The 27,175-nt window shown below is 47.0% G+C and overlaps 1 protein-coding gene and 1 pseudogene across 1 annotated transcript in view; one reads left to right on the top strand and one right to left on the bottom strand.

Moving 5' to 3' along the window:
• LOC146829675 (diacylglycerol O-acyltransferase 2-like) overlaps positions 1-27,175 on the bottom strand; it is a 192,305-nt gene that overhangs the window by 61,954 nt on the left and 103,176 nt on the right. The window lies entirely within an intron of this gene.
• On the top strand, positions 3,451-3,569 carry LOC146829676 (5S ribosomal RNA; annotated as a pseudogene).

Genomic DNA, 27,175 nt, shown 5'->3' with positions numbered 1-27,175 from the left:
CAGTCGATATTTTGGAATTGATATTTAGGGTGTTCACCCTCTATCATGTCTTGGCTCAGCAGGCTTTGTATTTCCTCTTCTACCTGTGGCTCCAGGTGTATCAGCACTCGTCGGTGATGCTGAGCCACACGTTTTATTGCTTCATTGATGTGCAGTGTTATTTGCCGTCCTTTTAGTTTGCCTAGGCCTTGTAGTATTGCCGGATAGTCTTGCAGAATGTTCTGTTTCTCTGACATGTGGTACGTCATTGCGAGGAGACCCATCACCTGCGCCGTGACGTTGCTTAGCAGACATGGTGCTGGAATGTCTCCCCGTAGCACATGTATTTCTTCTTTGCTTGACCTGTCTTTGTACATCAGTGTCTCTGTAAACTGTCCTATGTTGACCACTGGTTTCTTCGAGCCCCAGGTGAATACATCAACAGTGGACGGTGATAAAGCGGTTTTGTTTTCATCTTTTCATATTCTGATATACACATTATGTTGCATGTGGCCCCACTGTCTAGCACGAATCGTGTACTGTGTCTTCCTACATCAACGTCCACAGTCGCTGTTTTCTTTACCTGATGTTTCTCTATTAGATGAATGCGCTCTCGCTCTCTGTTTTCCACAGGGACATCAGACATCAGATATAGTCGTTCCACGTTCTCTTGTACTGCTTCTCCGTCTGATTCAGCTGAACAACTGAGATTTGCCGTTCCCATGTGCCTGGCACATCTGTTCGTTGCCGTCCATGGTCTTCCCAGTCTTCCTCGCTCAATTTTAAATTGTGCACCCATGCACGCGCTTGCAAAATGATTATCTCTGTTGCATTTCCTGCATTTTTGACCCATTGCCGGGCATGCACCGATGTGTGGAATCTCTAGTCCGCATCTATAGCATGTTCTCTCATGCGGCTTTCTTGGCTGTGGCGCATTGTTTTCTTTCTTCCTGTTGCTTCCAATCATGCGGTTAGTTTTTTCTAGTCTTCTTTCTTTTCCCAGTTCCATCTGCCTTGCATGTGTTGTTGCTCTTGCTTCCGCCCGGTACATGGTCAGAATTTTCTCCAGCGAGGTCGGTTCCTTCAAAATTAGTATGCGGAGTTCCACAGACTGACAGCCTTCAATGATGCGCAGTCGAATTGCCTGTTCGTTGTCAAACTTATCGAATTCGCAGTATGTGACCAACTTACGCAGTCTTGCTGCAAAGTCGTCGAGGGACTCCTCTGCTTGTTGGCACGCAATGGTGAAGGTGTATCTTTCGAAATCAATGTTTCTTTGCGGGTCAAACTTGTTTGTGAGGCACTTTATAAGTCCCTTAGATGTTGTTGCTTGATCTTGAGGAAATGTTACTAGCAGGTCTTCCACTTCATCCCCTACGAATCCCGACTTCGTCTCCTGTTGTCATGTTCTCTGCCCCTAGGAACAAGCCAGAGTCAGGTAAGAGTCTTTAAATTCTTTATTGTTACAGTTGTGTTGGCCGCTGCTGATGCTGCCCACATGTGCCTCGTCCTCCTGCCCTCCTTGTTCTGGTCCCCTCCCCACTCCCTTGACCGGAAGTGGTGTCCGGTTTCTGTCCCCTCCCCACCAGTTGGGTAGAGGGTCCTAGTGCCCCTTTACCCAGGTCACGACAAATGGGATGGTGGCCAATGAGAAAGCATCCCAGAACCCCTGCCGTCTGCACCCAGGAATGCTGAGCTACGAGGCTGGAGACAATGAAGTACAAACTGATAAAACAGGATAAAAGGGCTTGTGTTCGAATGAACTGAAGGGCTGCAGGAATCTGTGCTAAAAAATCAAATCTTTTGGTTAAAACAACAACTTATCAAAAGCGAAATATATGAATCCAAAAGCCATTAAATGCGCATTTGCATTAAAATTGTAATTGGTTTGAATTTACAATTTGTATTTTTAAATCGTGGGTCCGTTGCCCCCTTCCTGCCTGTCTGGGTCCATTACCTAAATATCGTGGGAGTAAAGCCTAGTGGTGTCCAACATCTCAAGAACGTAAATATATGCGGGTCAGTATGAGTTTACTGTATGTAACTCCACTTATGTGTGCTTTGACCACATATATATCTTCAAAGTACGTAAATGTGGAATTGAGAATATTAAATCTATACTTACCTCCAAATACTTACCTTCTCAATATTATATATTTAGGCTACAGTATTTGGGCATTCTTTTATATTTTCTTATTCATACTTTGCTATTGTGTCATACACCCCCCCTTGCCGAACCTCCCCTTTGCTCTCTTCTTTTTCATCATATTTTTCCTTCCTTCTAGTTTTTCTATTTTCCTCTTCTTGTGCCCCCCCCCCGCCCCCTGCTCCTCTTTGATGCCCTACACCCATTACTTCCTAATTGCTATCCAGTGGCGTGACAAAGGCACCCGCAGTGTGGGGGAGCCGGAGCTCCAGGGCGCCCCCTCAGCACAGTAGTCTGGCTTAAGAGCTCATGAGTGAGTCCGCAGGGGAACCCCTCCATGTACTTTGTAGCCCCCCCCCAGGGTTCGTTACGCCACTGTTGCTACCCCCGATTCCATGTCCCATCTCTGTTGTACTCTGTTCTTAGATTCTGAGGTTCCCTGCGGTTCACGCAGTTTGCCCACATATAAGGGCAGCCATCTCAGTGCCGCATTCGGCAGTTCACAGCCCTCTAGTGGTGGGGACCCTGGGGAGTCCACCCCAAAGTTCGGCGCTGAGGCCGTGTCACTTCCGGCGTGCAGAGGTTCGGGTGAGGTACTTATACCTGCCCACACCCACTGACCTCTCTCTTTGTCACTCCTGTTCACACGTCAGGTGGTGTCGTGACAGGTCTGGAGTCGTCCTTTGGCGTGTTTTTGCAGTGAGTTTGCCCCTTCCCCTGGGTGCCATTGTCTCTGCGTGGGTTTGCTTCTCCCCCTCCCCTTTCCCACATTGGCGGCCGGCTGCCCTGCCCATGGTCTGCTTGCGGGTCGTGCGCGTTTGGGCAGCGTCGTTGCACGGGCCGGGAAAGGGGGCACCGGGGTGGGCACGTATGGCGAGCGGGTAGCCAACGGTGTTTGATGTTGCATCCCGGGCGCCCAGCCTCTGCAGATTCAGCCCCCCTGGGGTGGGCACCCATTTCTTGGGGGTTGGGCGGCCATCAGGGCAGTTGCGGTTTTAAGTTGTGCTGGACTGAGTCAGAGCCTGGTCAGAACCTGGGGGGTCTGGCCTGTGTTGCCTCAAGGGGCCACGTGCTACTCCAGGCCTTGAATGGTGGAGTGGCAACTTGGGTGGTTGCACAGGCCCCGGTGCCACTTGGTGTTGCGTGTTGTCCCCAGGGGGTCACATGCCTGCCTCGGTCCTCCAGCATTGTGGAGGCCCATCGGGCTGCTGCTTGGGTTCGAGGCCTCCTGGCGCTGCGGCAGAGCACTCACGTGGGGGGGGGCCTGCCTTTATGCACCGAGGGGGGTGCGTCCCTTGGACAGGCTCTCCTCGCTTGCCGCCTTGTTCTATGGCAATACCACTCAGAAAGCACATGCTCTCGTCTGTTCTCAGAAGTTAAGCAGGGTTGGGCCTGGTTAGTACCTGGATGGGAGACTGCCAGGGAATACCAGGTGCTGTAGGCTTTTCCTTCGTGGAGCCGCTGGCCTCGTGGTTCGGGTTGCGCATGCTGGGCGTAACGGCGTGTTCAGCCATGGAGGGGGCACGTCCCTTAGGTGGGCTGTGCTTGCTTGCCACCTGGTTCTATGGCTAAACCACTCAGAAAGCACCTGCTCTCGCTTGATCTCAAAAGTTAAGCAGGGTTCGGCCTTGTTAGCACCTAGATGAAGCCTGCCTGGGAATACCAGGGGCTGTAGGCTTTTCTTCAGTGGAGCCGTTGGCCTTGCAGTTTGGGTTGTGCCTGCTTAGTGTGACTGCGTGTCCAGCCACAGATCGTTTATTATCCTACAACCCCTGCTTTCGATCCGATGGGGTGAATCCCAGCAGCCCGTCCTGTAGGGGTGGCGCAGGGGGTGGGAAGACAGGTATGAGCATGGTACTTAGTGAGTCAGTGCTTAATTATCACTCAGCTAAAGTCCAGCACAAGATTGAATGTGCAGTGTTTACCTTGTTTACCGGGATCAGGCGTTGGGTGTATCAGACGCGGGTGTGTCCCTTTGTTCCATCCAGTGCACAGTCTCGGGCACACCCCCCGGTGGAAAACTAGAGCAATGCTTTATTCCTAGGAGTAAATGTTTATCTTAATTTTCCCCGTTGTGTACTGCAGCCTTGCCTCAACCAACACGTAAGTCGTGGCACATAGGGTACACGTGTAGACCCCAGGCGAAACTGTCCGGAGTAGCAAGGTGCAGTAGGATAACATATACCTATCTTTCACACCCCCCAAGGTTGTGCTTTGAGAGTCATCGTGGAATGTCCTCTTGGGCAGACCGACAAGATACCAGTGTTGTCATCAGTTGACACGGTACCCATTTGGAAAGTAAGTATTGCAGGGATGGGGGGACAATGATCAAGGAAAACTGGGATGCATAAAACCAAACATGGGACCAGTCCAAAACAAGGGTCATGGAGGGCGTGGGGGCCTTTTTCACCCACATTTCTCTCTCCCTGCAGGATCTTCAAAATCTAAGGCTAATGCGCAAGGGCATGGATAGCCAGGGCTCACAACCCCACCCCTATTCTCACAGATAGCAACAGCCGGCGAGTCCCAGCCCAGCATGTCACAGGATGCAGTCTGGGCAGCGTTCATGGAGATGGCGAAGGCAAAAGGCTTAGATTGAGCGAAGGGCATAATGAATGCGCAAGAGTCAGAGGACTCCGGGGTCGAAGTCGACAGATCCAGAGCTCAACTGCCGGCGCAAGCAGACGTAGGGCCCAGGAGGCCGAAATGGGTCCGCAGGCCAACAAACAAGGAATTCCCAGCTGAGGCCCCTGTGTCGAAGGCTAGAGCCCAGGCGACGTAGCACAAGAAACCGATGGTGGCAGTGCCAACAGACACTTTTAGCACAACACCAACAAGCACAGAGTCCATGGACAAAATGGGAAAGCTGAAGGACTCAATGATGGACTTTAATACGCGTTTCGCCAACCCGGGGTCTCAGCCCCCTCACAACGGCTCAACCACTGGGGGGGGGGGAAGGTGCACTGGCGATTGTGAAAGTGTGGGGTGATCAAGCTAGTGAGAAGCAGGCACGGTGCATGGTTTCTCTCCCAGCCCCTGTGATACCAACCACTCAGGCGGAAAGGGAGTCACCGACAACTCAGACAGCAGGCTACATCCGCCGCAAGCTGCAGCCCCCCAGCACCAAACAACCAACCCATCGCCTCGGTGGTCTCCACCGTCCAGCCAGCTGGGGCACAGGGCCTGACGCACACAGCATTGAGGCAGACCACCCGGTCAATACACCAAGTACAGGGCCCCCCCAACTTGAATGAGGCATCAAAGGCAACACCCCCTTGTGGTGGAGAAACTGCCTTTGATTACGGTTGCACCTCTGGTATCGGTTCGCTGTTTGCTAGCATGACTGGTGCAATTAGCAGCTAATGAAGGGATTTGGTGACGTGAATTTGTGGATATATTCACACTACTGATGCATGGATGGATGGGTTTGACACAAGAAGGATGGGCGGGAAGGAGGAGGTCAATAAGGGGAGATCCCAGGCATGGCTAGACAAAACCATTGAAAACTGGCTAGAGGTATTCTCCATCCTGTCAGCAGTAGTGATGGACAAAGACCCGGAACAGAGCCATGGGCCCTTCCAGTATTCCGGCACCATTCAAAATAAGGACATAAAGTCAGGAGGCACTGGGTGGTTTAATCACTATAGGGAGTTCAGAAAGAAGATGGCCATGTACCCTTAACTAGGCTGGGATCAGAAAGAGGTCCCGCTCTGAATGGAGCACATGGGCGAATTCACCCCACCCCAGAAGGACTCATTCAGCAAAAACCCGAACTGGCAAGCATCATTTAAGGCGCAGAGCCAAGCAGGGAGACACTACTTCAGCAGCCCTTTCGAGGCACACGCGGAGCAGCCGGTCACAAGTGGGGGTACCAAATGTCCCCCCCTGGGCACTTGCAGACTATTCAATGCCGGGTCCTGCTCCTGGGGGAAAGCTTGCAAATTCTCCCATAGCTGCAACAAATGTGGGGCCCCACACCCAGCAGCGTCCTGCAACGGCAGGTGGGAGACACCCCCTCCGCACAACAACAGACAGGACAGATAAGCATGGACCGGTAGACAAGCCCCCACCCCCGTAACCACCCTTTGCAACCCAGCATGAAATACAGCTGCCACCAGCGCAGACAAGGGCTCTTCTTTCATCCCAGGCAGCTTCCTATCCATCACCAGCTCAGGGAAAGGCCCCTCACTGTTAAACTTACGCAACCTCCTCCCATTGCTCAGAAAATACCCCAACACCAAAGACGGCCTATTGCTGGCGAATGGTTTTGTAGAAGGCTTCAGGATTCCTTACATAGGCCCATTGGGAAGCAGGTATGCAGACAACCTGAGGTCTGCTAAAGAGCTCCCCTCCGTACAGGAGAAGGTCGCAAAGGAACTAGCATCAGGGTGGGTGGTCAGGACCATTCCTCTATTCCTCGCTGGACAACTTTGTGCTTTATCCCCTGGGAGTGGTACCCAAGTAAGAGCCAGGGAGTTTCAGATTGATACACCACTTGTGACACCCTGAGGGTATTTCTGTGATCCACTGGTTGTAGGGCGGGCTTTGTTCTGTCACTTACTGCTTGTTCGACGTGACAGTGGACATGGTAAGGAGAGAGGGCAAGGGGGCTTGGTTAGCAAAGGAGGACATTGAATCAGCATTCTGGCAGCTGCCAGTTCACCCAGGCAGCCACCCCCTGCTGGGTTTTAAGTTGGAAGGACAGTTTTATTACAACAGGTGCATGCCGATGAGTTGCGCAGTATCCTGTGCCTACTTCTGTAGTGGAGACAGGGTTTTATGTCCACGCATTGTTCTGTTAGCATAAGCGCTTTAGAAGTTAAACGCCATCTTGCCACTTTGCTGCTTTTGCACACAACACTACAGGTAGCTGTTATTACAAGTAAAACTGCTTGCTTGCTTTTCCTTCACATGAGAACGGTCTGTTGTTCACATCCCGAGACGTGCCCCGTGACCTTCTCTGAACACTGTGTGCAGAAGCCGTCAAGGTCAAATAACAATGTATGCTGTTGAATTCAGGTTGATCGGCCTAGGCTCTAGACACAACAAGCAAACAGCTGCAAATATCTGAAACTCGGGTGCCTTTAATATTGCATTTGCATGCATGATTCAGGCACTTGGAGAAAACCTTTCCAGACACAGAGAGCAGAGCTGATCCTGTGATGTGATTCACCTAAGCTGATCTTTGAGGTATGGGGTTCCCCATTCAAACCTAGAGACCTTCTATTAGTTTATAAAACTAGTTTACTAGCCAAGGGAGGGTGGTTCACAAAGTATTATAGGACCTGTTTTCCACTATCATTTTTAATATGATTTTTCCCTTCATTTGCTATGAAATTGTAACAATGCTGATGGTTTTATTTCTAATCATTTGTCTGCTTATGTTAGCCAAAGTACTGCACCTTAGAGCACGTAGTTAAAAATAAACATTTTAAACTTTTCCGTGTCTCTGATTAGTCTTGTTATGTACTGATATGAGAATAATAACGAAAAGGTGTTTCTGATTCCCACCATTCCTGAGAGTACTCTAAGTCGCTTGTTCTGGGTTGTTTAATCATTGGTAGCTTTGAGATGATACGGAGAACGAATGAGACACTGATGCTAGTCGGATAGGGGTTCTGGGTACTGAGGTGAGTTTTTTGCATACCACAATTCACTGAGGTCCTGGTTTCCTGTGCATAGTTCTGTGCATGAGCAGAATCCCCTCAACATGGCACACCTAACGTTTTGGTCTTATGATTGAGACGCCTTAGTAGTGCTTATATTTGTCCACAACGCCCTCACTCTCGTTTCCGGTTGACGGGAGTGACGATTTAAAGCTACCTATATAGTTGATTTATAGGTTCATTCAAGCTTGACAATTAAAAAGGTTTTCTTTTTCTATTACCACCCTTTTTGTGCTACGGGTTAATATAGATTGTTATTTCTTCTCTGCGTCCTTATGGCTGAAGTTGCTATTACAGCGCATAGTCGCGCACCTCTCCGGCGTCATTTGACACAGTTCGGGGTGCCAGACAATGGAATGTCTATTATCTTTGTAGTGAGTGCCGATGCATTGTTCCACTATGAGCTGTTTTACTCTTGGGTTACTCTTCTGGAGGTGAATGCGGATGATAAGACGTTTCACGCATACACTCCTACGGCTGTTCCAGCTAATTACACGCCATATAGGACGCAAGAGATTCCTATTTCTGCTTGGCAGCATCGTATTTGGTTCAATGGCACCCTCCCCCACACCGTTACACTGGTTCGGTTAGGTCGCTTGTCTATTCCAGGGGCCACTTGGCCAGTCTTGGGTGGGTTCACACCACATACACGATATTTGCTCGCACCGCTGGATGACTTACGTCAACTCCACACCGCCTTGATTGCAGTGCATAGGGCTTTAGTGCAATACGTCTCTCGCAATGTCCAGGTGGGGGCACCTGGGGTTGCAACGCAACCAGCTGGCCAAGCCGGGATTACTATTAGTCCTGTCATGGTTAATTCGGTGATGGGCAAGCGCCCCCAGAATAAGGACGATATGCCTTATTGGACTGCTGAGAAATTTGACCAGCTGGAGGCGGTATTTCCAAATTCTACTCCTGTGGAAAAACACAGGATCCTTACCATTAGTTTGCAGAAAGACTTGGTCCCAGAGGTAACTGATTGTGAGAACTGGGGTAAAGTGTTTGCAGCAGTCTACTCGAAGTGCTTCGGCACACCGTCTATGACTGTACTGCCCTCGTTGATCAAGCGTGTTCAGGATGGGCACGGTCCGGAGGCGGCAGTCGAGCTGGGAATGAGGCTTGTCGGCGTGTTCAACGTATTTGCTGATCTCACCCTTGCTAACGTCAAGGGAGATGCAGTTAACTTTCAAGTGTCGAATGAGCTGCGCCTCGTCGCCGACGTCGATAAACCACGACAGTTACCAAGAATTATTGCGGAGGCTTATAAGAACATTGGCCGCAATAGTTTGGGGGTTAAGCCTTTTGCTAAAACAACAGTGCAACCGCAAACTCAGATGGTTAAGTCTACTAAAGACGACCGTCCAGCTTTTCCTAAACAAAATTGGAAAACTAAGAAACAGGGGAAGCAGCAACAGAAACAGGGGTCTCATCCCGCGTCACCAGTACAAGTGACTACTGAACGCACTTATGAATTGCACGATCGCACTAGAATTAGTTCTCCTGATAGATTTCAGGTTCCTGAACAACGTTCTCCTCGTTCTTCACAGGAAACATCGGTCTCACAGTCCGGTGGAGGAGAACGTGGCAAAGGTCGGGGTGCCCCACAAGGATGTGAACAGCCCCGCCCGGCTGATGGTAAAGGCAAGCAGGAAGAGTTTGCACGTCAACGACCCCCGTTTCAGAAAAAGAAGGTTGCTGCACTAACAGCGAGGTATGCCACAGATAGTGAGAACACAGCTTCGGAACCTGACTTGGCACTAACGCTGCTAGACAGCACAGCGGAGGTTACAATAGTGCGGCAAGCACTGCGTCCATATCTGAAGGCGACAGCAACCGACACATTTATTACTGTAGAAACTGCTGACACTAGAGTAGCTCCCCCTGACAGACTATATGACATAGTCCTTTTAATTGAAGGTGACATACAACGTACCATAAAAGGGATTTTTTGGGAAAACCTCACCTCTAAATATTACATTTTGCTAGCAGAGGCGAACTGGCCCCCAGCTTTTGTTTTGGCCGCTCCTAGAGGGGAGGAGGTAATCCTCCCATCTTTCGCGCACACTGTGCCGAAGGAGCAAGCTCAGAACTTTGCAGAAGAGTGGGCACAGGTGCTCGCTCCGGCTTTGCACCGTACTCAGGTTGGGTGGGATAAATTATCACCAAGCCATGAGATTCCGTTACGGTCTATGCCACAGCCACAAACCTAATATCCTATGCGCCGCAAAGCTAGATCTCACGTCGCTGAAATCCTTGATCGATTGGAATATCAAGGTGTAATTGAAACGTGTGTGTCACCCAAGAATAATCCTCTTTTCACTGTAACCAAACCTGATGGGTCATACCGCCTAGTTTTGGATTATCGGCATTTGAACTCTCATTGTCTAACCTGCGCGGTACAAAATGCCCTGGTTGATAGTCTCGTGAGAAAAAGGTTTAAAACCACACTTGATATCTCCAATGGCTTTTATAGCCATAACCTGTTCTCTACTAGCAGTCAATGGACAGCCTTTACTTCAGGCAGTAAACAAAAACAGTTTAAAAGATTAGCCATGGGCTACAAAAACAGTCCAAGTGTCTTTGCCGCACGTGTAGTCTCTCTGATGGAGAGCATTGACCCTGATGCGTACTCGTATGTTGACGATATCTATCTCACAGACAACGAATTATGGCCGCATCTGTGTCGCGTTAACTGCATCATTGTCATGTTTGAGGACTTCGGTTACAAATTTAACTTTGCAAAATCACACATTGCGGAGTTTACAGTGTTGTTTTTGGGATATGAACTTTCCTGATGAAATGCGCATGTTTGCGCGCGCCAACAACTCAGAAAAAACTACAATCGTTGCTGGGTTTTTTGAATTTCGGGCATACTTACATTCCCGATTATGCCCGCCGTATCAAGCCGCTATATGCCTTGGTTCAACCTACTTTTTCCAACTCGAGCTGGCTGCCAGAACATTCAGCTCTCCTGCAATCTTTGCAGGCTGATCTTCTTGCTTCTAAATACTTACTGATTCGTGATAACCACACAAACCTGGTAATAAGAATTGTGCCTGGCGCAGTGGGTTTCACGTACTTAAAGTTCAATGAGGGTGACACAGTCCCTATTGCTTACAAGTCGCACCTGTACACTTCGGCTGAAATGCGCTTTTCCAATGTCGAAAAAGTTTTGACTACAGTACAGATGGCGATTCTGAAAGAGAGAGCGCTGTTGCAAGGGAAACGCATGTTGGTTGTCACACCTTATCCAGTCTGTTAGAATCCGGGTTCTCTGGTTTGCACAGGTAGGTACTTGTGACAAGCAGGGAACCTTTCCTCTAGTCAGGGTAAGGGGTTACACTACTAAAACAACCCCTGCTCACCCTCTAGGTAGCTTGGCGCGAGCAGACAAGGCTTATCTCAGAGCGTTATAGGTTAAGCATTTGTGAACACATACAGTAACCAAGTGACAACACTACAAATGGACACCACACAGGTAGTTATATTAAAAATAAGGATTCTTTATATAGGACTATCACAAGACCATTAAACGATTAAAAATACACAATACGGTTGCTTAGTTGGTAGAAGATTGCTTAGTTTCTCTTAAGTTCTTAAATGCGACACTTTAAGTCAATGTACCTTAGATGCGACACGCAGGGCAACGAAAGTGTTGCAGCGATGCAGTTGCGTTGAAGTTCTTGGTGCAAAAGAAATAAAGACGGGATCTTCCAGATGCGTTACGCTTCTCCGATGTTGCGAGAAGGCTCGACTCGATGCGTCAGCTACAGCGGCGTCACCCTTGACAAGATGCGACGACAGCGGCCTTGGCAGCGGCACTCTTCTCCGACGTTGCGAGACGCTTCCGCTCGATGCGATGCTGCAGCGGCGACACCCCTTCTGCGAGACGCGAGGACAGCGGCCCCGATGGCGGCACGCTTCTCCGTGGATGCGAGGCGCTTTTCTGGTTGCGGTGCAATGCGACAACTACGAAGGCTGCGATGGCGACACACTTCCTCCTCGATGCGAGACTCTTCTCTCGACGCGGTGCAATGCGACAGCTACGATGGCTGCGATGGCGACACGCTTCTTCGGCGTTGCGAGACACTTCCGGAATGATGCGAGACGCTTCCGCTCGATGCGATGCTGCAGCAGCGACACTCTCTGCGAGATGCGACGGCAACAGCTCCGATGGCGGCACGCTTCTCTTCCTTGCGTCGCGCTTCCAGCTCCTTGCGACACGCAGTCCCTCAGAAGGCCCAACAACAGCAGCAGGCACTTCCACAAGACTTTGGGGAGCTGGGGGTGAAGTCCACTGGTCCTGGGACTTCGTTCAGGGGGCAAGCTCAGTTCAAGCCCTTGGAGATCTTTTCAAAGCACAAGTTGAAGTAAAGTCTTTAGCAGTCTTTTTCCTCTCCTTCAGCAGCAAGGCAACAACTGCAGGCCAATCCCCCAGGTCAGGGACAGTTACTCCTCCTACAGCTTTCCCAGTTCCTTCTCCTCTGGCAGAGGTTCTTCTTGTTTCAGCAGGATCTAATTTCTTGGGAGCAGGGTCCCAATACTTATACCCCTAATTCCTTTGTTCCTCTGGGGTTGAGGGGCCTGTGCCCAGTCCAAACCAGTTCTTGAGCACTCTGTTGACATGACTCTGCCTTTCTATTCAGGGTGCAGGGCAGAGACATCAGCCGCTCCGCAGGAGGTGGAGCCAGCATTGTGGTAGCAGAGCACAACCCTATTCAGAGCCCAGGTGCACTCCTCCCACCCATCTGGCTGCCAATCTTCCTATTCACCACCAGGCTACCTAGCCCTGCCCCTCTGGGTTTCCCCAGCCCTGTCACTCACACAACCAGACAGGCAGATACACATCATAGCAGAGGCGGGCTAAAATGGTCAGGCAAGCAAATGCCAACTTTCTAAAAGTGGCATTTCCAAACACAGAATATTAAAATAAACTTTACTTAAAGATGTATTTTATTATTCTGAGTTCAGGCATACTAAACTCGAATTTCTACCATGTTCCCTGGTTCTGTTAGTGTCATAGAATGTAACAATTCTAACAGCCCATTCTGGCCTATGGAGAACAGGTAGCCTTACAATAGTGAAAAACGAACATGGCTGTAATTCACTATTCGGACATGCCACACACATCAGGGCTTGTCCTACCTTAGGCTTACAATGCACCCTGCCCTTGGGCCTACCATAGGGGTGACTGATATGAAGTTAAGGGAAGGTTTAGGGACTGGCAAGTGTGTGCACTTACCCAGTCAGCATGACAGTACCAGACTGCACGCAGGCTCTGCAATGGCAGACCTTAGATACATTTTACCAGGCCACTTCTGTGGGTGGCACAACCAGTGCTGCAAGCCCACCAGCAGCATTTGTATTTACAAGCCCTGGGCACCCCTGGTGCACTTTACTGGGGTCTGACAGTAAACCAAATAAGCCAATCATGGAATCCAACCAACATATACATTTTAAATAGGGAGCACTTGCACTGTGGCACTGGTTGGCAGTGGCACAGTGCTCTGAGCATCTAACACCAGCAAAACACATGAGGCACAGTGACAAAAAAGTGGAAGGGAGACTCACGCCAAGGTGCCAGGTCTAACACAGCCCTAGAGGCAGTGACAAAAGCCAGAGTACCAAATTCTAAAGCTTTGCATCCGCGTTGGATACAATGGGCCTCTTCTTTGACATCTCCGGATGTCACTTTTATCGTTGATGCCTCATTGCAGACTCAGGAGTATTTGCAGTATGAATTTGTTCATCCAGCTCCTCTGTCCTTGCGCCCGCTTGAGGATTACCGTTGTATCATTTACACTGACGGTTCGGCGCAACCGGCGACGGAATCTAAGCATGCTTATTCAGCGGCATGCACAATAGAGGCTGGTACTTTCGTAAATGGTGAATTCACGTCTGATGTCGTGCACACGCAGACATTGGGTGATTGTACCGCGCAGTTGGCAGAGCTTCGTGCTCTGGTGCTTGCACTAGAGTTTGCTGATCCTCGAGTGACTACTCTTATAGTGAGTGACTCTTTTTACTGTGTTCAGTCTTACAACGACAATTTATTCTTTTGGTCTCAAAATGAATATCGTGATTCCAAAGGTAGCACAATCAAACATAAAATGCTTTGGGTTCGAGTCGCAGAACTTAAACAACGTCTGCCGCTCGTGAATGTAATTCACACTCTTGGGCACCAGCACATCGGGGTACACGCTGTTGGCAACAGTTTAGCTGACGAAGCAGTGAAAACAGCAGTGGCAACATCTCTAGTAGCAGCAGTTACAAGATCCAAAAGTAAGATTGATGATGACATTTTGGCAGCAATTGCTGCAACAGAGAAGGGTAATAATTACCCTTGTGGTTTCCCTTCTAAATACTCTTATCATTTAAGTCCTGATAAAGTTCCCTATGTGAGAATTAACGATGTTGGTGACAGATTGGTTCCCAACGCGGACTGCAGACTTTCCTTGACAACAGCAGCTCACGAAGGTATGTCTTCTGTGCATGCCGGCGTTTCAGCGAATGTTACTATCCTACAACAACGTTACTGGTGGCGCGGATTGTATAAACATACTCGTGCTTATGTCCTTAATTGTGACATTTGCCAGCAGATTAAACCTTCTACTGCTGCGCATCCACCTCAAACACAGTTGTACATATCTAATAAACCACTTGGGTGTGTTTATTTAGATCACTGTGTTCCTTTCTCCTCTGATACTGTGTATAAGTACAACTTAGTTGCAGTGGTACCCTTCATTCGGACCAGGGTCCAGCGTTCGCCTCTAAGGCGTACAAGGATGCCATGAGATCTTTGGGGGTCCAAGTCAAATTTTCGTCTCCATACCGGCATGAGGGCAATAGCGTTGTGGAGCAAATTAACCCTGACATCTAGGGTTTTAGGTACTGGCAGGAACTGGTTGGCCCATTTGTATAGCGTTCAACGTGCACTTAATAATCTCCCTAGAAGGTCTCTGGGTGGGCGGACCCCAATACGAAATGCTCTTTGGCATAAAGATGTTTGTCCCGGGTCTTGATGATCTAGACATGGCGGCGTCGGCCGCTCCCTTTCACGTAGATGATCATTCTGCTGTATTACAGAATCTACAAGAGACCCGAGACAGTCTTACAAAGGAACACTTGCCCTCCACAACTGATGCTGCACTTCAAATTCCGGTAGTTGGCTGGCGACCTCGAGTTGGTGACCTGGTCTGTGAGAAGGTGGAGAACAACAAGGAGTTTGGCCCCTCTTATCGTGCACCGGTTCCAGTGCTTGGCGTGCAGGGTACAAGAATAGTCATTTTACCTCCACTTCCTGGTCACAAGGATAACAGGTACATCTCCATTGACAATGTCAAACTACAACGAGTGGCCGATTCTTCTTAGTATGACTCCAGCGGTCTCTTGTCCAGCAATGCTGAGAAATTCTGTTTTGGCTCCGGCAAATACCAACAGGCCTGACGTTGCCATCGAGATGCATACAGTTACAAATCCTTTATTGCCTCCACCGGCTGGTGGTCCAGTTGAAGATACTGAGTATACTTATCCCACAGATGTGTCGTTGCCTGGTTTACAATCAAGTGCAGTTGACCAGTCACGTTTTTCATTTGACACTCACTCTATAACTTCGAATGCCCCATCGAAAATTTCTATTTTTGCTGTTTGGTTTAAAATACATTTTTTAATTCCCCTTTGGACTTAAATTTGGCTGGGGCTCATATCTATTTTTTTGTTTATGTCGATTGGATTTGTGGTTGAATTTTTCCGTCTGGTAAATGGACACTATCTAACCGAAAGATCTGCAATTAGATTAATTGATGGAACTTTGGCACCCCACTCCTCATCACACATTATGAAAAGGGACCAGACTTTTGTGAATATTACTGCCTGGCCTGTGTTAGATGGGATTGTGTGGGATGCTGTAAAATTTCAAAATCATAGTCCCACAGAGGTGATTAATGTCCCCAATGTACTTCGTGTTTCTATGGGGGATGTTGTGAAACAAAACATATGCTCTGATGATTGGGATGTCCAAGCTGTAGAGGCTCTTTTTTCTGATTTGAAATATTATGCTGCTTTTGATGCTGAAGATTTGTATTTAGACACAGCAAATTATGGAGAGTTGTTTTGCTACCAACACTATGGCAATCATTTCCTGCATAAAGCAAATACATTTAGAGATATCGTCAATTATACACAATGGGAACATTGTCCAGCTCCCGTTCAAGGCAGCTCCAAAACTTTGGTGAAAAAAATTACATATTTTACCGATTTCAGTGTGTCTAAACCTGAAGCCTTTTATTTTAAAATAGCTGCTGAGTCAGCTTCCAAAGTTAGACTGACCCCCACTAAATTATTGTATTCAAAGTCCTTTATGGATGACTTTGCTATAGGGGGCTATTGATCTTAAATCTGTTTAGGGTTCTAGAATTTGGCAGGTAGAAGGTTCTGAGGCTTTGCATCGTGCATGCCTTATCCCGAACCACATGTTGTTTTGAACTCTACCATTTTTCAGACCATCTGCTTTGGATTGGCTACTTCGAAAAAGATGAATTCCCCCACTATTCCTGATCTGGGCCCTTATCCGACCTGGGATAATCACACAGATCTGTCTATGGATGACTTCCAGTCATTCATTACTAATACATCCTTCAATATTTCCAACTTAGATCCTGAAGGATGGCTCTTATGGCAGAAAAGTTCTGATTCCTGTCAACATTGTTTTTTGGGTCTGCACCCCGGCTATACACAGGTTAGAACTGACCCCCGATTTGAATCTTCCCATTCTGTTACTACCTATTCTGTAGGAAAATTATGTCAAAACTGGCTTACACATTCCACCTTAGCGTCAGTTAAACACCATTTATCCAAATTAAATGACAAAGTAGATTTGAATGATTTTGTTAAGGGCCCTGTGGGTGGCAGGTCCAAAAGATGGGTGTATGCTGTTCACAACAAAGTTTTTAAATTATCTCAAATTGAAGATATTCTAGATTAAGAGCTATTGATCAGGCACATTTGGAGAAAGTGCTTGCTGTCATTGATAATAGCATTAACACCCTTTCTTCGAGAATTTACACATTAGATAATATTTTTTCATCTGTTGTGGATATTGTGCAGGATGATATGTCTGTTTTATACCATGGTCAAAATCAATTGCGTTCTATAATGCAGTTTGCATGGGCTTTACAAAAATTGAAGGCTGGGAAAGTTCCCTGGGACTACATGAACACATCATCTTTATTCCTGCCGTTTTAATCTGACTGATAAACAACAGTTCATGTCCATGAAGGATGCAACATACTCATTATTGCATATTGAAAAGTTGGAACCTTTACCATTCTCTGTGACCAAATCGAACTCAGCTGTGTGGCTTATCCATGGATTAATCACTTTACCATTTCCACTGTTTAAGTTCAGTTCATGTATGAAACACTATGCCTTAGGCAGATACGCACCATTGGGTACCGCTTTCCTGCATGAAGTTTGGTCACTCCCATTTACATACAGGTGCCTGAGAGAGGGTAAAGAGGTTTATTTAAAAGGAGAGGAATGCACTTCCACACCTGATCACTCAGTAGTCTGTAGGAACATCCAATTGCATGGCGTATGCAACGTTCACGCCAAGAATTTGGCTTGCATTTTAAAGGGAAATCCTGTGCCAGCGATCACACCCACTTTCACGTTATTAGCAAACTGTAGTTATTTGCTTTTGAATAATGAAGCATGCTGCGGGATGCTAGTAGGGATTCCGTACATTGTAACTGTCTCACAGTGAGTAGTCTGTTGTAAGAATGTCCTTTTCCCACCCCCGCATGGGAGACTGGATGTATCCATCTGGCCTTCCATACCAACCTTGAAAGCAGAGTTCAACAAGATGAGCAGAATAAGGGCTCTATTGTCTCAAAAAGAAGTCGCCCTGACTTCCTCCCGTTAAGCATTTGTCCTTCAAGTAGCAAAAACCCGCACTGAGGTGCATGCGCGTTTAAATACTGATCTCCCACTTCATTTCGGTGCTCTGATTCACACTATATTCAATGCCTCGTCAACAACTGGCTAAGTGCATTTTTTCAAAGTTATGGGCTCCGGCCTTGTGACCTCGTTCCAAACAATATTTGGTGTGATGCCAGCATTTTTTCATTCTATTTTTTCCAGCGTCTTCGACAGGCTTCCGTTAATTCTCGCCTTGACTGCTGGTGTGTGGCTGTTGATTTGTTTTCTCCGCAATGGCTGCACGATCTTTGCCACACGACAGCCGGCCACGGCTGCTTCAACTGCACAACCGGATACTTGACTACTATGGAACACTACCACTGGCCACTTTGAGCATAGCCTATGGATTGTCCTTCCGGTTCTCATATTTTACTTGCATGCAACCTGTTTTCCATTGTCTCGATTGTCCATTCGAATGGGCTCTGGATTTGTGCCTGTCGAACATGCCGTCTCCTGCCCCGGATTATGATCGACTAATGAGTCTCTTAGTGGCTCATGAGTTGGATTGTTCTGGTATCGGGATTATGGCCTGTGGAGCGGCGCACAGAATCCTAGGGAATTGGGATATATATGCTGCAGCCCATGACTTCCTGATGCAAAGTTATCTTGAAGAACACGCAGGTTGTCCTCTGATGGTGCTAGAGGCTCCGGTTGTCAAAGAACATGTATGTTCATTTACTTTACTTGACTGGATGGCTGACTCATTTAATGAACATTACAATGACTTCCTCTTGGAGGCAGTTGTAACATATTGTGCCTACACGTTGATGGATTAAATTGGCAGTTGTCCATCTTCCGCGCGTCCTAATCCAGATTTTTTAATTTTTCTTTTTTTACTCCACATTGGGCTGTATACCGCCCATGAGAGATGTTTTCATTTTTTTACTTTTCCCAACACATTTTTCGAACTTTCACTACCAATTATATGGATTGGCAATATATGGACTTGGTTCTGTCTCACTCGAACTTGAACTCTGCGTTCCTACATTGCTTCCCTATTCTATTCGTGGTTCGATCAAGGGAGGGTGTAGTGGAGACAGGGTTTTATGTGCACACATTGCTCTGTTAGCATAAGCGCTTTAGAAGTTAAACGCCATCTTGCCACTTTGCTGCTTTTGCACACGACACTACAGGTAGCTGTTATTACAAGTAAAAATGCTTGCTTGCTCTTTCTTCACATGTCTGAACACCGTGTGCAGAAGCCGTCAAGGTCAAATAACAATGTATGCTGTTGAATTCAGGTTGATCGGCCCACGTTCTAGACACAACAAGCACACAGCTGCAAATATCTGAAACTCGGGTGCCTTTAATATTGCATTTGCATGCATGATTCAGGCACTTGGAGAAAACCTTTCCAGACACAGAGAGCAGAGCTGATCCTGTGATGTGATTCACCTAAGCTGATCTTTGAGGTATGGGGTTCCCCATTAAAACCTAGAGACCTTCAATTAGTTTATAAAACTAGTTTACTAGCCAAGGGATGGTGATTCACAAAGTATTATAGGACCTGTTTTCCACTATCATTTTTAATATGATTTATCCCTTCATTTTCTATGGAATTGTAACAATGCTGATGGTTTTTATTTCTAATCATTTGTCTGCTTATGTTAGCCAAAGTACTGCACCTTAGAGCACGTAGTTAAAAATAAACATTTTAAACTTTTCCGTGTCTCTGATTACTCTTGTTGTGTACTGATATGAGAATAATAACGAAAAGGTGTTTCTGATTCCCACCATTCCTGAGAGTACTCTAAGTTGCTTGTTCTGGGTTGTCTAATCATTGGTAGCTTCGAGATGATACAGAGAACACTGATGCTAGTCGGATAGGGGTTCTGGGTACTGAGGTGAGTTTTTTGGTACACCACAATTCACTGAGGTCCTGGTTTCCTGTGCATAGTTCTGTGCATGAGCAGAATCCCCGCAACACTTCGAGGTATGCAGCTGCTTCTTGCAATGGGCACTCCCATGGTCTTATGCTGTAAAGATTTGGACGATCTTTTGTTCATTGGGGAGGAGGGGACACGGGACTGCATGAAGAGAACGAAAATCTGGGAAAGGAACCTAGAAAACATCAATCCGGCCGACCTTGCATCCGCTAGTCGCATCCTCACGCCAGCTCCGGATGGATCAAACAATGTACAGGATCTGGCCAATCACTACTTTAACTCTATGAACAGGGTTCTGGACACCTTAGCCCCATTACAATTAAAAAGAGTCACCAAAAAGAATTCAAACCCCTGGTATGATGGCAGACTAAATGAAGACAGAAGAGCACTGAGAGCGATTGAAAGACAATGGAGAACAGCCCCATCCACTGCCCACCTCAAACTACTAAGATGCACCAGAAATGCCTACTACAGAAGGATTCGACGCTCAAAAGCTGATTTCATAGGTGTACAACTAGACCAAGCCAAGAATCGCCTCAAAAAATTGTTTGAAATAATCAATACTCAGTCTAAGGGTGGCCCCCACTCCCCCCAAGCCAATCCAGATTCAATCCCCAACTGTGAGGATCTTGCCTCCTTTTTCACAACAAAGACTGACAAATTAAAGACAGACCTACTTAATGATCTATTATCCATTACCGATACACACTCAATCCCCTCACGGTCCTCACCAAGTGCCCCGCTTAACTGTCCCATAATACACAACCTCAAGAACAATGCCTCCTGGACTACCTTCAACCTCTACAGCGAAGAAACTATCCTAAACACGCTCACCACTCTGAATCCTTCCAATCATTTCACAGACCCCCTTCCAGCATCCCACTCAAAGACCTTCATGCCACTGCTAGTGCCCCTATGGACTAGAATCATAAATTCCTCTCTCTTGCAAGGAACCATCCCTGACATCCTCAAAACCGGTCAGGTAACCCCCATCCGTAAGAAAGTCGCAGCAGACCCATCAGACCTAAACAACTATCGCCCAATATCCAATATCTCAACCTTGGCCAAACTACTCGAAAAATGTGTCCACATGCAGCTTAGTAAGCACATAGACCACTTCAACCTGCTCGACTAATTCCAATCAGGCTTTCGATCAGGGCATAGTACAGAATCAGCCATGACCCACATAATTGATGACACGTTACAAATACTGGACCAAAACAAAGCATGCTTGCTAATCCTACTTGACCTCTCTTCAGCGTTCGACACTGTCAAACATGACAATCTACTGAACCTCCTGAAGCTTAGAATGGGGCTATCCGGAACAGTGTTAAACTGGTTCACTTCCTTCCTCCAAAACAGAACACAAAGATTCAAGATCAACCAATCTTTTTCCAACCCCACCCCAGTCACCTTGGGAGTACCCCAGGGCTCTTCCCTCTCCCCGACACTCTTCAATCCGTTTATGGAACCACTCACAGAGCTTCTCAGCCTCGAAAATATCCAATATCACATGTACGCAGATGACACACAACTCTACATTAAGATCCAATCTCTTGACGACATCAAGTCCCTGAACTCATCGCTCCAAAAGACACAGACATGGCTAGCTAAGAATCATCTAAAGCTAAACACACTAAAAACAGAATTCCTCCTAATCGCTCCCCCCAACCAAACAGTGACCATCCGTGAGTGGATGAAGCACCTAACTGCACTCGACGGTCAACCTATCGTCATTGATTCCGCTAAATCTCTAGGAATAACCCTGGATAATAAGCTAAACATGCAGAAGCACATCAGTGCTGCAACAAAAGGAGCAAACTTTCAGATCAACACACTGAGAAAATTGAAACCCTTCATTCCCGCAATGGACTTCAAACAGGCGGTTCAATCCCTAGTAATTCCCAGAGTTGACTATGGGAGCGTCGCTCTCTGTGGTCTCCCCAAGGCAACGACCGCCCCTCTCAGAGCATCAATCAATACAGCCGCCAGACTCGTTACAGGCACTAAAAGAAACTGCCACATCTCCCCTGACCTACATGCCCTAAACTGGCTACCTTTTGAGGCCAGGATCCAGTTAAAAATCGCCTGTATGACTCATAAGGCACTACACCACAAAACCCCTAGGTACCTAGCTGAAAAACTGGTATTATCAGGTGGTAACAGATCTACCAGGAGTTCTAACAAGCTTTTGCTGAAACCGCAACGTTTCTCCAAGAAAAAAACGTACAATCGTACCTTCTCAGGAATGGCCCCCAGGATATGGAATGCCCTACCCCCAGAAACGAGACGCAATCCATCTACGGCTTTTTAAAAAAAAGAAGTGAAATCGATTCTCATGTCCAAATTCACTTGAACCCTAGCTATTTGCATTTCTCTGTATTATGCACCTTGTATACACATAACACTGTATTTATATGTACACATTTTTTCCTATGTCTGTTATGTGAAGCGCTCTGATACCCGCAAGGGTCTTGTTCGCGCTATACAAAACCATCTAAATAAATAAAATAAATAAAATGGTGGCACTGCAGAATTTCCAGGGACTGACTGAACACCTACGGGTCCCTTTGGCACCTGGGAAGACGGAGGACCCAGTGCATGTCTTGACAATTCTGCGCATTGAGCTAGACATGGTGGAGGGTGTGTCCAGACTACCAGTGGGCAAGGTGCAGGCCCTGGTCCAGGACATCCAGACAACTTTGGCAAAGGACACAGCGTCCGTGGGCGCCATTCAGAGCCTTCTGTGTAAACAAAAGTTTGCAGCAAGGGTGATCCCAGCGGGTAGGGGGATTACCAGAAGGCTTGCCAGTGCCACAGCTAGGGTTAAAAAGAAACACCACCTAGTCAGACTGAGCAAAGGGTTGAAGCAGGACCTCAGGATGTGGGTGGAATTCTCTGTTGATTTCAATGGCACACTGATATGGAGAGCACCCTGGGCGGGCAGCCCCCAATTGTGCCTGTTTACAGAAGCATCAGGCAGGGAAGGCTTTGGCACAATAATGGGGAGTGAGTGGTGTGCACAGAAATAGCCTAACTGATGGCACAAAAGGAAGATTACAGCAAATGTCACAGTTTTGGAACTATTCCCCATAGTGGCAGCCCTCCTTCTATGGCCATTGGCCTTGGCGGCAAAAAGGGTTTTGTTTTGGTTGGATAACATAGCAGTGGCTCAGGCCATAAATGCACAATCTGCAAAGTGTCCTCTGGTACTCTGCCTACTGAGGGAACTGGTGAGGGCTTGCCTGTATAACAACATAAAGTTTCAGGCTCGGCACATTCAAGGGGTTAAGAATGTGGCAGCTCATTTTCAGTGGCTCTGTTTCTAGGAAGCTTGGCCGCGTGCGAGAGCAGAGATGACTCTTTTCCCTGCACACCTCTGGCACCTACTACAGTGGACCAGTGTTTAATGGAACTGGGCGAACTGTCTCTCACACCGGGAACCAGGAGGCGGTACAAGTCCTGCGTCTCCACTTTCTGCAGGGTGTCAGGGGCATGAGGCGGGGCTACAGTAACACTGGAGGACAGGGTGCAACATGTTGTTCTATGGGCCAAGGATCAAGGCAAGAGCCACTCCTGGATCATGGGACACTTAGCTGCAGTGAGCCACCACGCAAAACTCAGGGGGCAACAGGACCCTGCCAGGGTGTTCCCCATAAGGGCGGCGCTTAAGGGATGGGCTAGACAGGAGACACGGGTACCAGACTCCAGATCACATATTGAATTCCCCACACTACAGGGTATGACAGATGAAGTGTGTGGGGCCACATATTCTACATATGAGGCCAGCCTTCTCGCTGCTGCATTCAGCCTGGCATTTTTGGGGGGGCCTTCAGAGTCAGCGAGTTGGTAGCCAGATCTAAGAGGGATGGGTCAGGTGATGCTATATGCAGACAGGACATTCAGGGCGTTATTTATGAAGCCCTGCATCACATTTACGCCACTGTTGCATCCATTCTTGTGACGCAAGGCAGCATAAATACTGCGCCACATTGCTCTATTTTTACAAAGTGACGCATCTAGGCAGATGCGTCACTTCTTAAACCCCTGTGCTGGGACACAGTTCTAGGACACCATTGCGTCAAAACCTTACGCCTCCCTCATGGCAGATGTAAGGGTGACCCAGGCCCTTTCACATGTGAAAGGACACATTTCACATGCTACAATGCCTAGCCTCTCACTGTCGACGGCCACTGCACCACCTAAAGCGCCATGAAACCGCATGGTATAAGTGCGCTCAATAAATGCTTTTAAATTAAAAAAAAAAAAAAATTAAATTCAAATTCAAATTCAAAGGACACGTTGCTAGAGTTGTGTCTGTTTTCAGATACACCCCAGCAATGTGTCACTTTTGTGCCTACAGATGCGTCAGTAATATTCACATATCTGTAACTCCTTGCGACATGATGCACAGTACTGTAAATACGGCGCATCCATGGTGTCGCAAGGGGGGCACACTGAGAAGTGCTGCATCACTGCTTTGTAGCAGTGATATGACAATCCTCATAAATAAGGCCCTCAGGGCCTTATTTATGAAGCCCTGCGTCACATTTACGTCGCTGTTGCGTCCATTTTGTGACGCTGCGGTGGCGTAAACAATGCGCCACGTTGCTCCATATTTATAAAGTTATGCATCTAGGTAGATGTGACACTTCCTAAACCCCAGCGCTACATTATACCTGCGACAGGTATAATGTATGCAGGCTGGGCGTTCCCCCACAACAAAACCTTGTAGAAGTGGCACATTGAAATCTATAAGATTTCAGTGCGCCACTTCTAGGACGCCATTGCGTCAAAACTTTATGCCTGCCTTGTGGTAAATAATTTAATTACCGGGACTTAATTTGGTACAGAAACATAATGAAAATAGCTCAGTAAATAAGAGGCAGAATCCGTGGTATTAGAGGTTCGGAATGGGCTTTATTCCAGAGGTCGATTATAATCGGTTGCTCCAGGTTCCATCACCACGAAGGTTCAGGAAGTGAAGTACATACGTTATTGATAATCAATTACTTTTATACAATAAGCATTACAGTGAGGCCAATACAAGAGGCGTAACAATTGATAGTGGAGATAATATATTCATACGTGGCAAAGATAGGCGTAACTGGGTGTGTTTACAGAACGTCATCAGATGTGATGTCATAAGAGGGTGGTTACATGGAAGAATTTCGCAATGTCAGCAGAAATACTTGGCAGAAATGCGCGCGCAGCAGCATGACGTGTGATTGACGTGCAACTAGGGGGTGAAGGGGACTTGACATTTAGCTCTACATGTGGCGACAGAAGTCTGGAGGGTCAAGTCAACCTAATCCCAAATCATATCTAACATCCTATGTTTAAAGAACTAAGTTATCCAAAAGAGAGGTTTCTTCGAGTAGAATCTTATTCTATACTGACTATACTGACTATTAGTGCGTGTACAAGCGTCTAAGTGTCTATGCTAGATGCGAGGGCGGAATCTTCCATAGTAACAGGGCTATGAATTACTTGCATGAAGACAGAGAAGTCGGGCCTTTGCTTGGTAGCTGGAAGAATGTTTACTTAAGCTACTAGACAGGAATGCATTGGGCAGGGAGCGGAGCAGATAATTTTCGAAGGTGAAATACAGTTCTTGGCAGGCAGCAAGCTGATGTCAGGCATCGTGAGCCGCGCAGAGGATGAGACAAAGTTCATGGTCACAGATGCAGGCTCGGACTGGAGCTTCAGAGACAGAAAGCAAGAAAACCTTGATGACAGAATCAGGGCCTACTTGCCTGGACTGTAAATGGCATAAGTGAACCATATAAAGGCGGTGGCCTTTCGTACTTAGGAATGGAATATCCGGCCCATTCATGGCGGATCTGAAAGGGGACATGTTAACGGTGGACGCACATGTATTTGCGTCTTCATAACTGGAACTGGAGGGAACATACATGTACTTGTAACATGCACATAGAACCGTTGGGGTCCAAGATAGGGGACATAACTGACCAGAAAAATCCATATTTCCACATTCCCTCCTTGTCCCCTACTTGCCCGTCAAGAGATATCAATCTTCATTAATCCATTGATCTGTTCATATAGCATCATTTGTTCTTCTTTCTTCTTCCGGGATCTTGAATGAAAATCTTGATGTGGAATGCACGATGTGGCACACAGACCACAAATCGCTGGTCCACATTGCAGGCATAAGCAGCAACTGAATAATATGAGAAGGCCAATACCTAGGAAGGATAGAACTCTCCATCCCCAGGCTGATATCACGCTCCAAAACCAACCGGACCAAGTCCAGGTGCCTGGATTCTGGTGTATCTGGCTTACAATCTTATGAAGGCGGGTTATGGCCTTATATACAGATGGCGAATTTTCTGGTATGAAAATGCAACAGCTTGATCCGATGACCCTACAAGCTCCGCCCCTATCGGCCAGGATGACGTCAAGGACAAGACGATTTTGAAGCAAAACAATCCGCATAGCAGACTGTTCTTCTGTTAAATTGCCTAAGGCGGAAATAGTTTCGTTCACTACTGCTTCAAGGGTTCTAGTTAATCTACGTATCAGCTTACTATTAGTAACGGTACCTATATAGGGAAAGAGACCTTTATTGAAATCTGTGTATTTTTCCCATGCTGTTTCAGTGTAGTCGACTATTGGGAGATCTCTCCTTTCTCTATTGTGTACTAAATGAATATTTCTGTGATAATCAGGAGGAGCTAGAAAAACAGGTGGCAAAAGGAATCCAATGTAGCAAGTACCATCCCAATCTAGAGGCAAACGTACATATGCCGTCTGACCACATATGAAATAGGAATGGCGGGAAGCTCTAAATGTAGACTTGCCTTGATCACTAAATTCTACTACAGTGGTGCATTTACTATGGCCCATGTGTATGGAACCATTCTTTCTTATACATAATTCACCTTTTACTGGAAGTATTGACATAGCGGGCAGAGTTGAAGTAGCTTCGGATTCGACATTCAAGATCAGGAGATTAAGCGTAAAGTTACCTAATCCATATACTTCATTTTCTAGATCAGTTCCTGTTCCTTTGGGAAGTCCCTCCTTGTTGGGGTGGCAGACCTTAAGTAAAACTAAGTTCAGATTTCCCCATACCCCATTGTCTTGATAAACTGCAGATTTCGAATCTTGGGAATTAATTAAACTAAACCATGCTCCACAGGAGCCGTTGTGGGTGAACGGGTATGGAAAAAGAGGTAGAATTCCTTTATAATTCTGATAGGGAGGGAGTCGGCCACATATCCAACAATTTGTAGCATTGCTAACCTGATGGGAATGATGTAACATATTAATAAAAGTGTTATTGCGCAGCGCAAATCTGTATGACAACTCAAGCGGAGGTAATTTACTAAAAGAATGTTCAGCAGTAACATTGTAAACATGTCTAGAAATAGGATAATATATGTGCAACAATATACTTGCAGTAATTATTAAAAGACTTAAGAAAAACAAGATTAATAATGTCACTATGCAGTGACTACGCAGTGATTTACAGTACGCCTGTCGTTTCAACATTT

This window comes from Triturus cristatus, chromosome 5_2, assembly GCF_964204655.1.
Source record: "Triturus cristatus chromosome 5_2, aTriCri1.1, whole genome shotgun sequence".
Lineage (NCBI taxonomy): Eukaryota > Metazoa > Chordata > Amphibia > Caudata > Salamandridae > Triturus > Triturus cristatus.
Note: the sequence above shows the minus strand (reverse complement) of the source record. Positions and strands in the feature narration are given on the sequence as shown.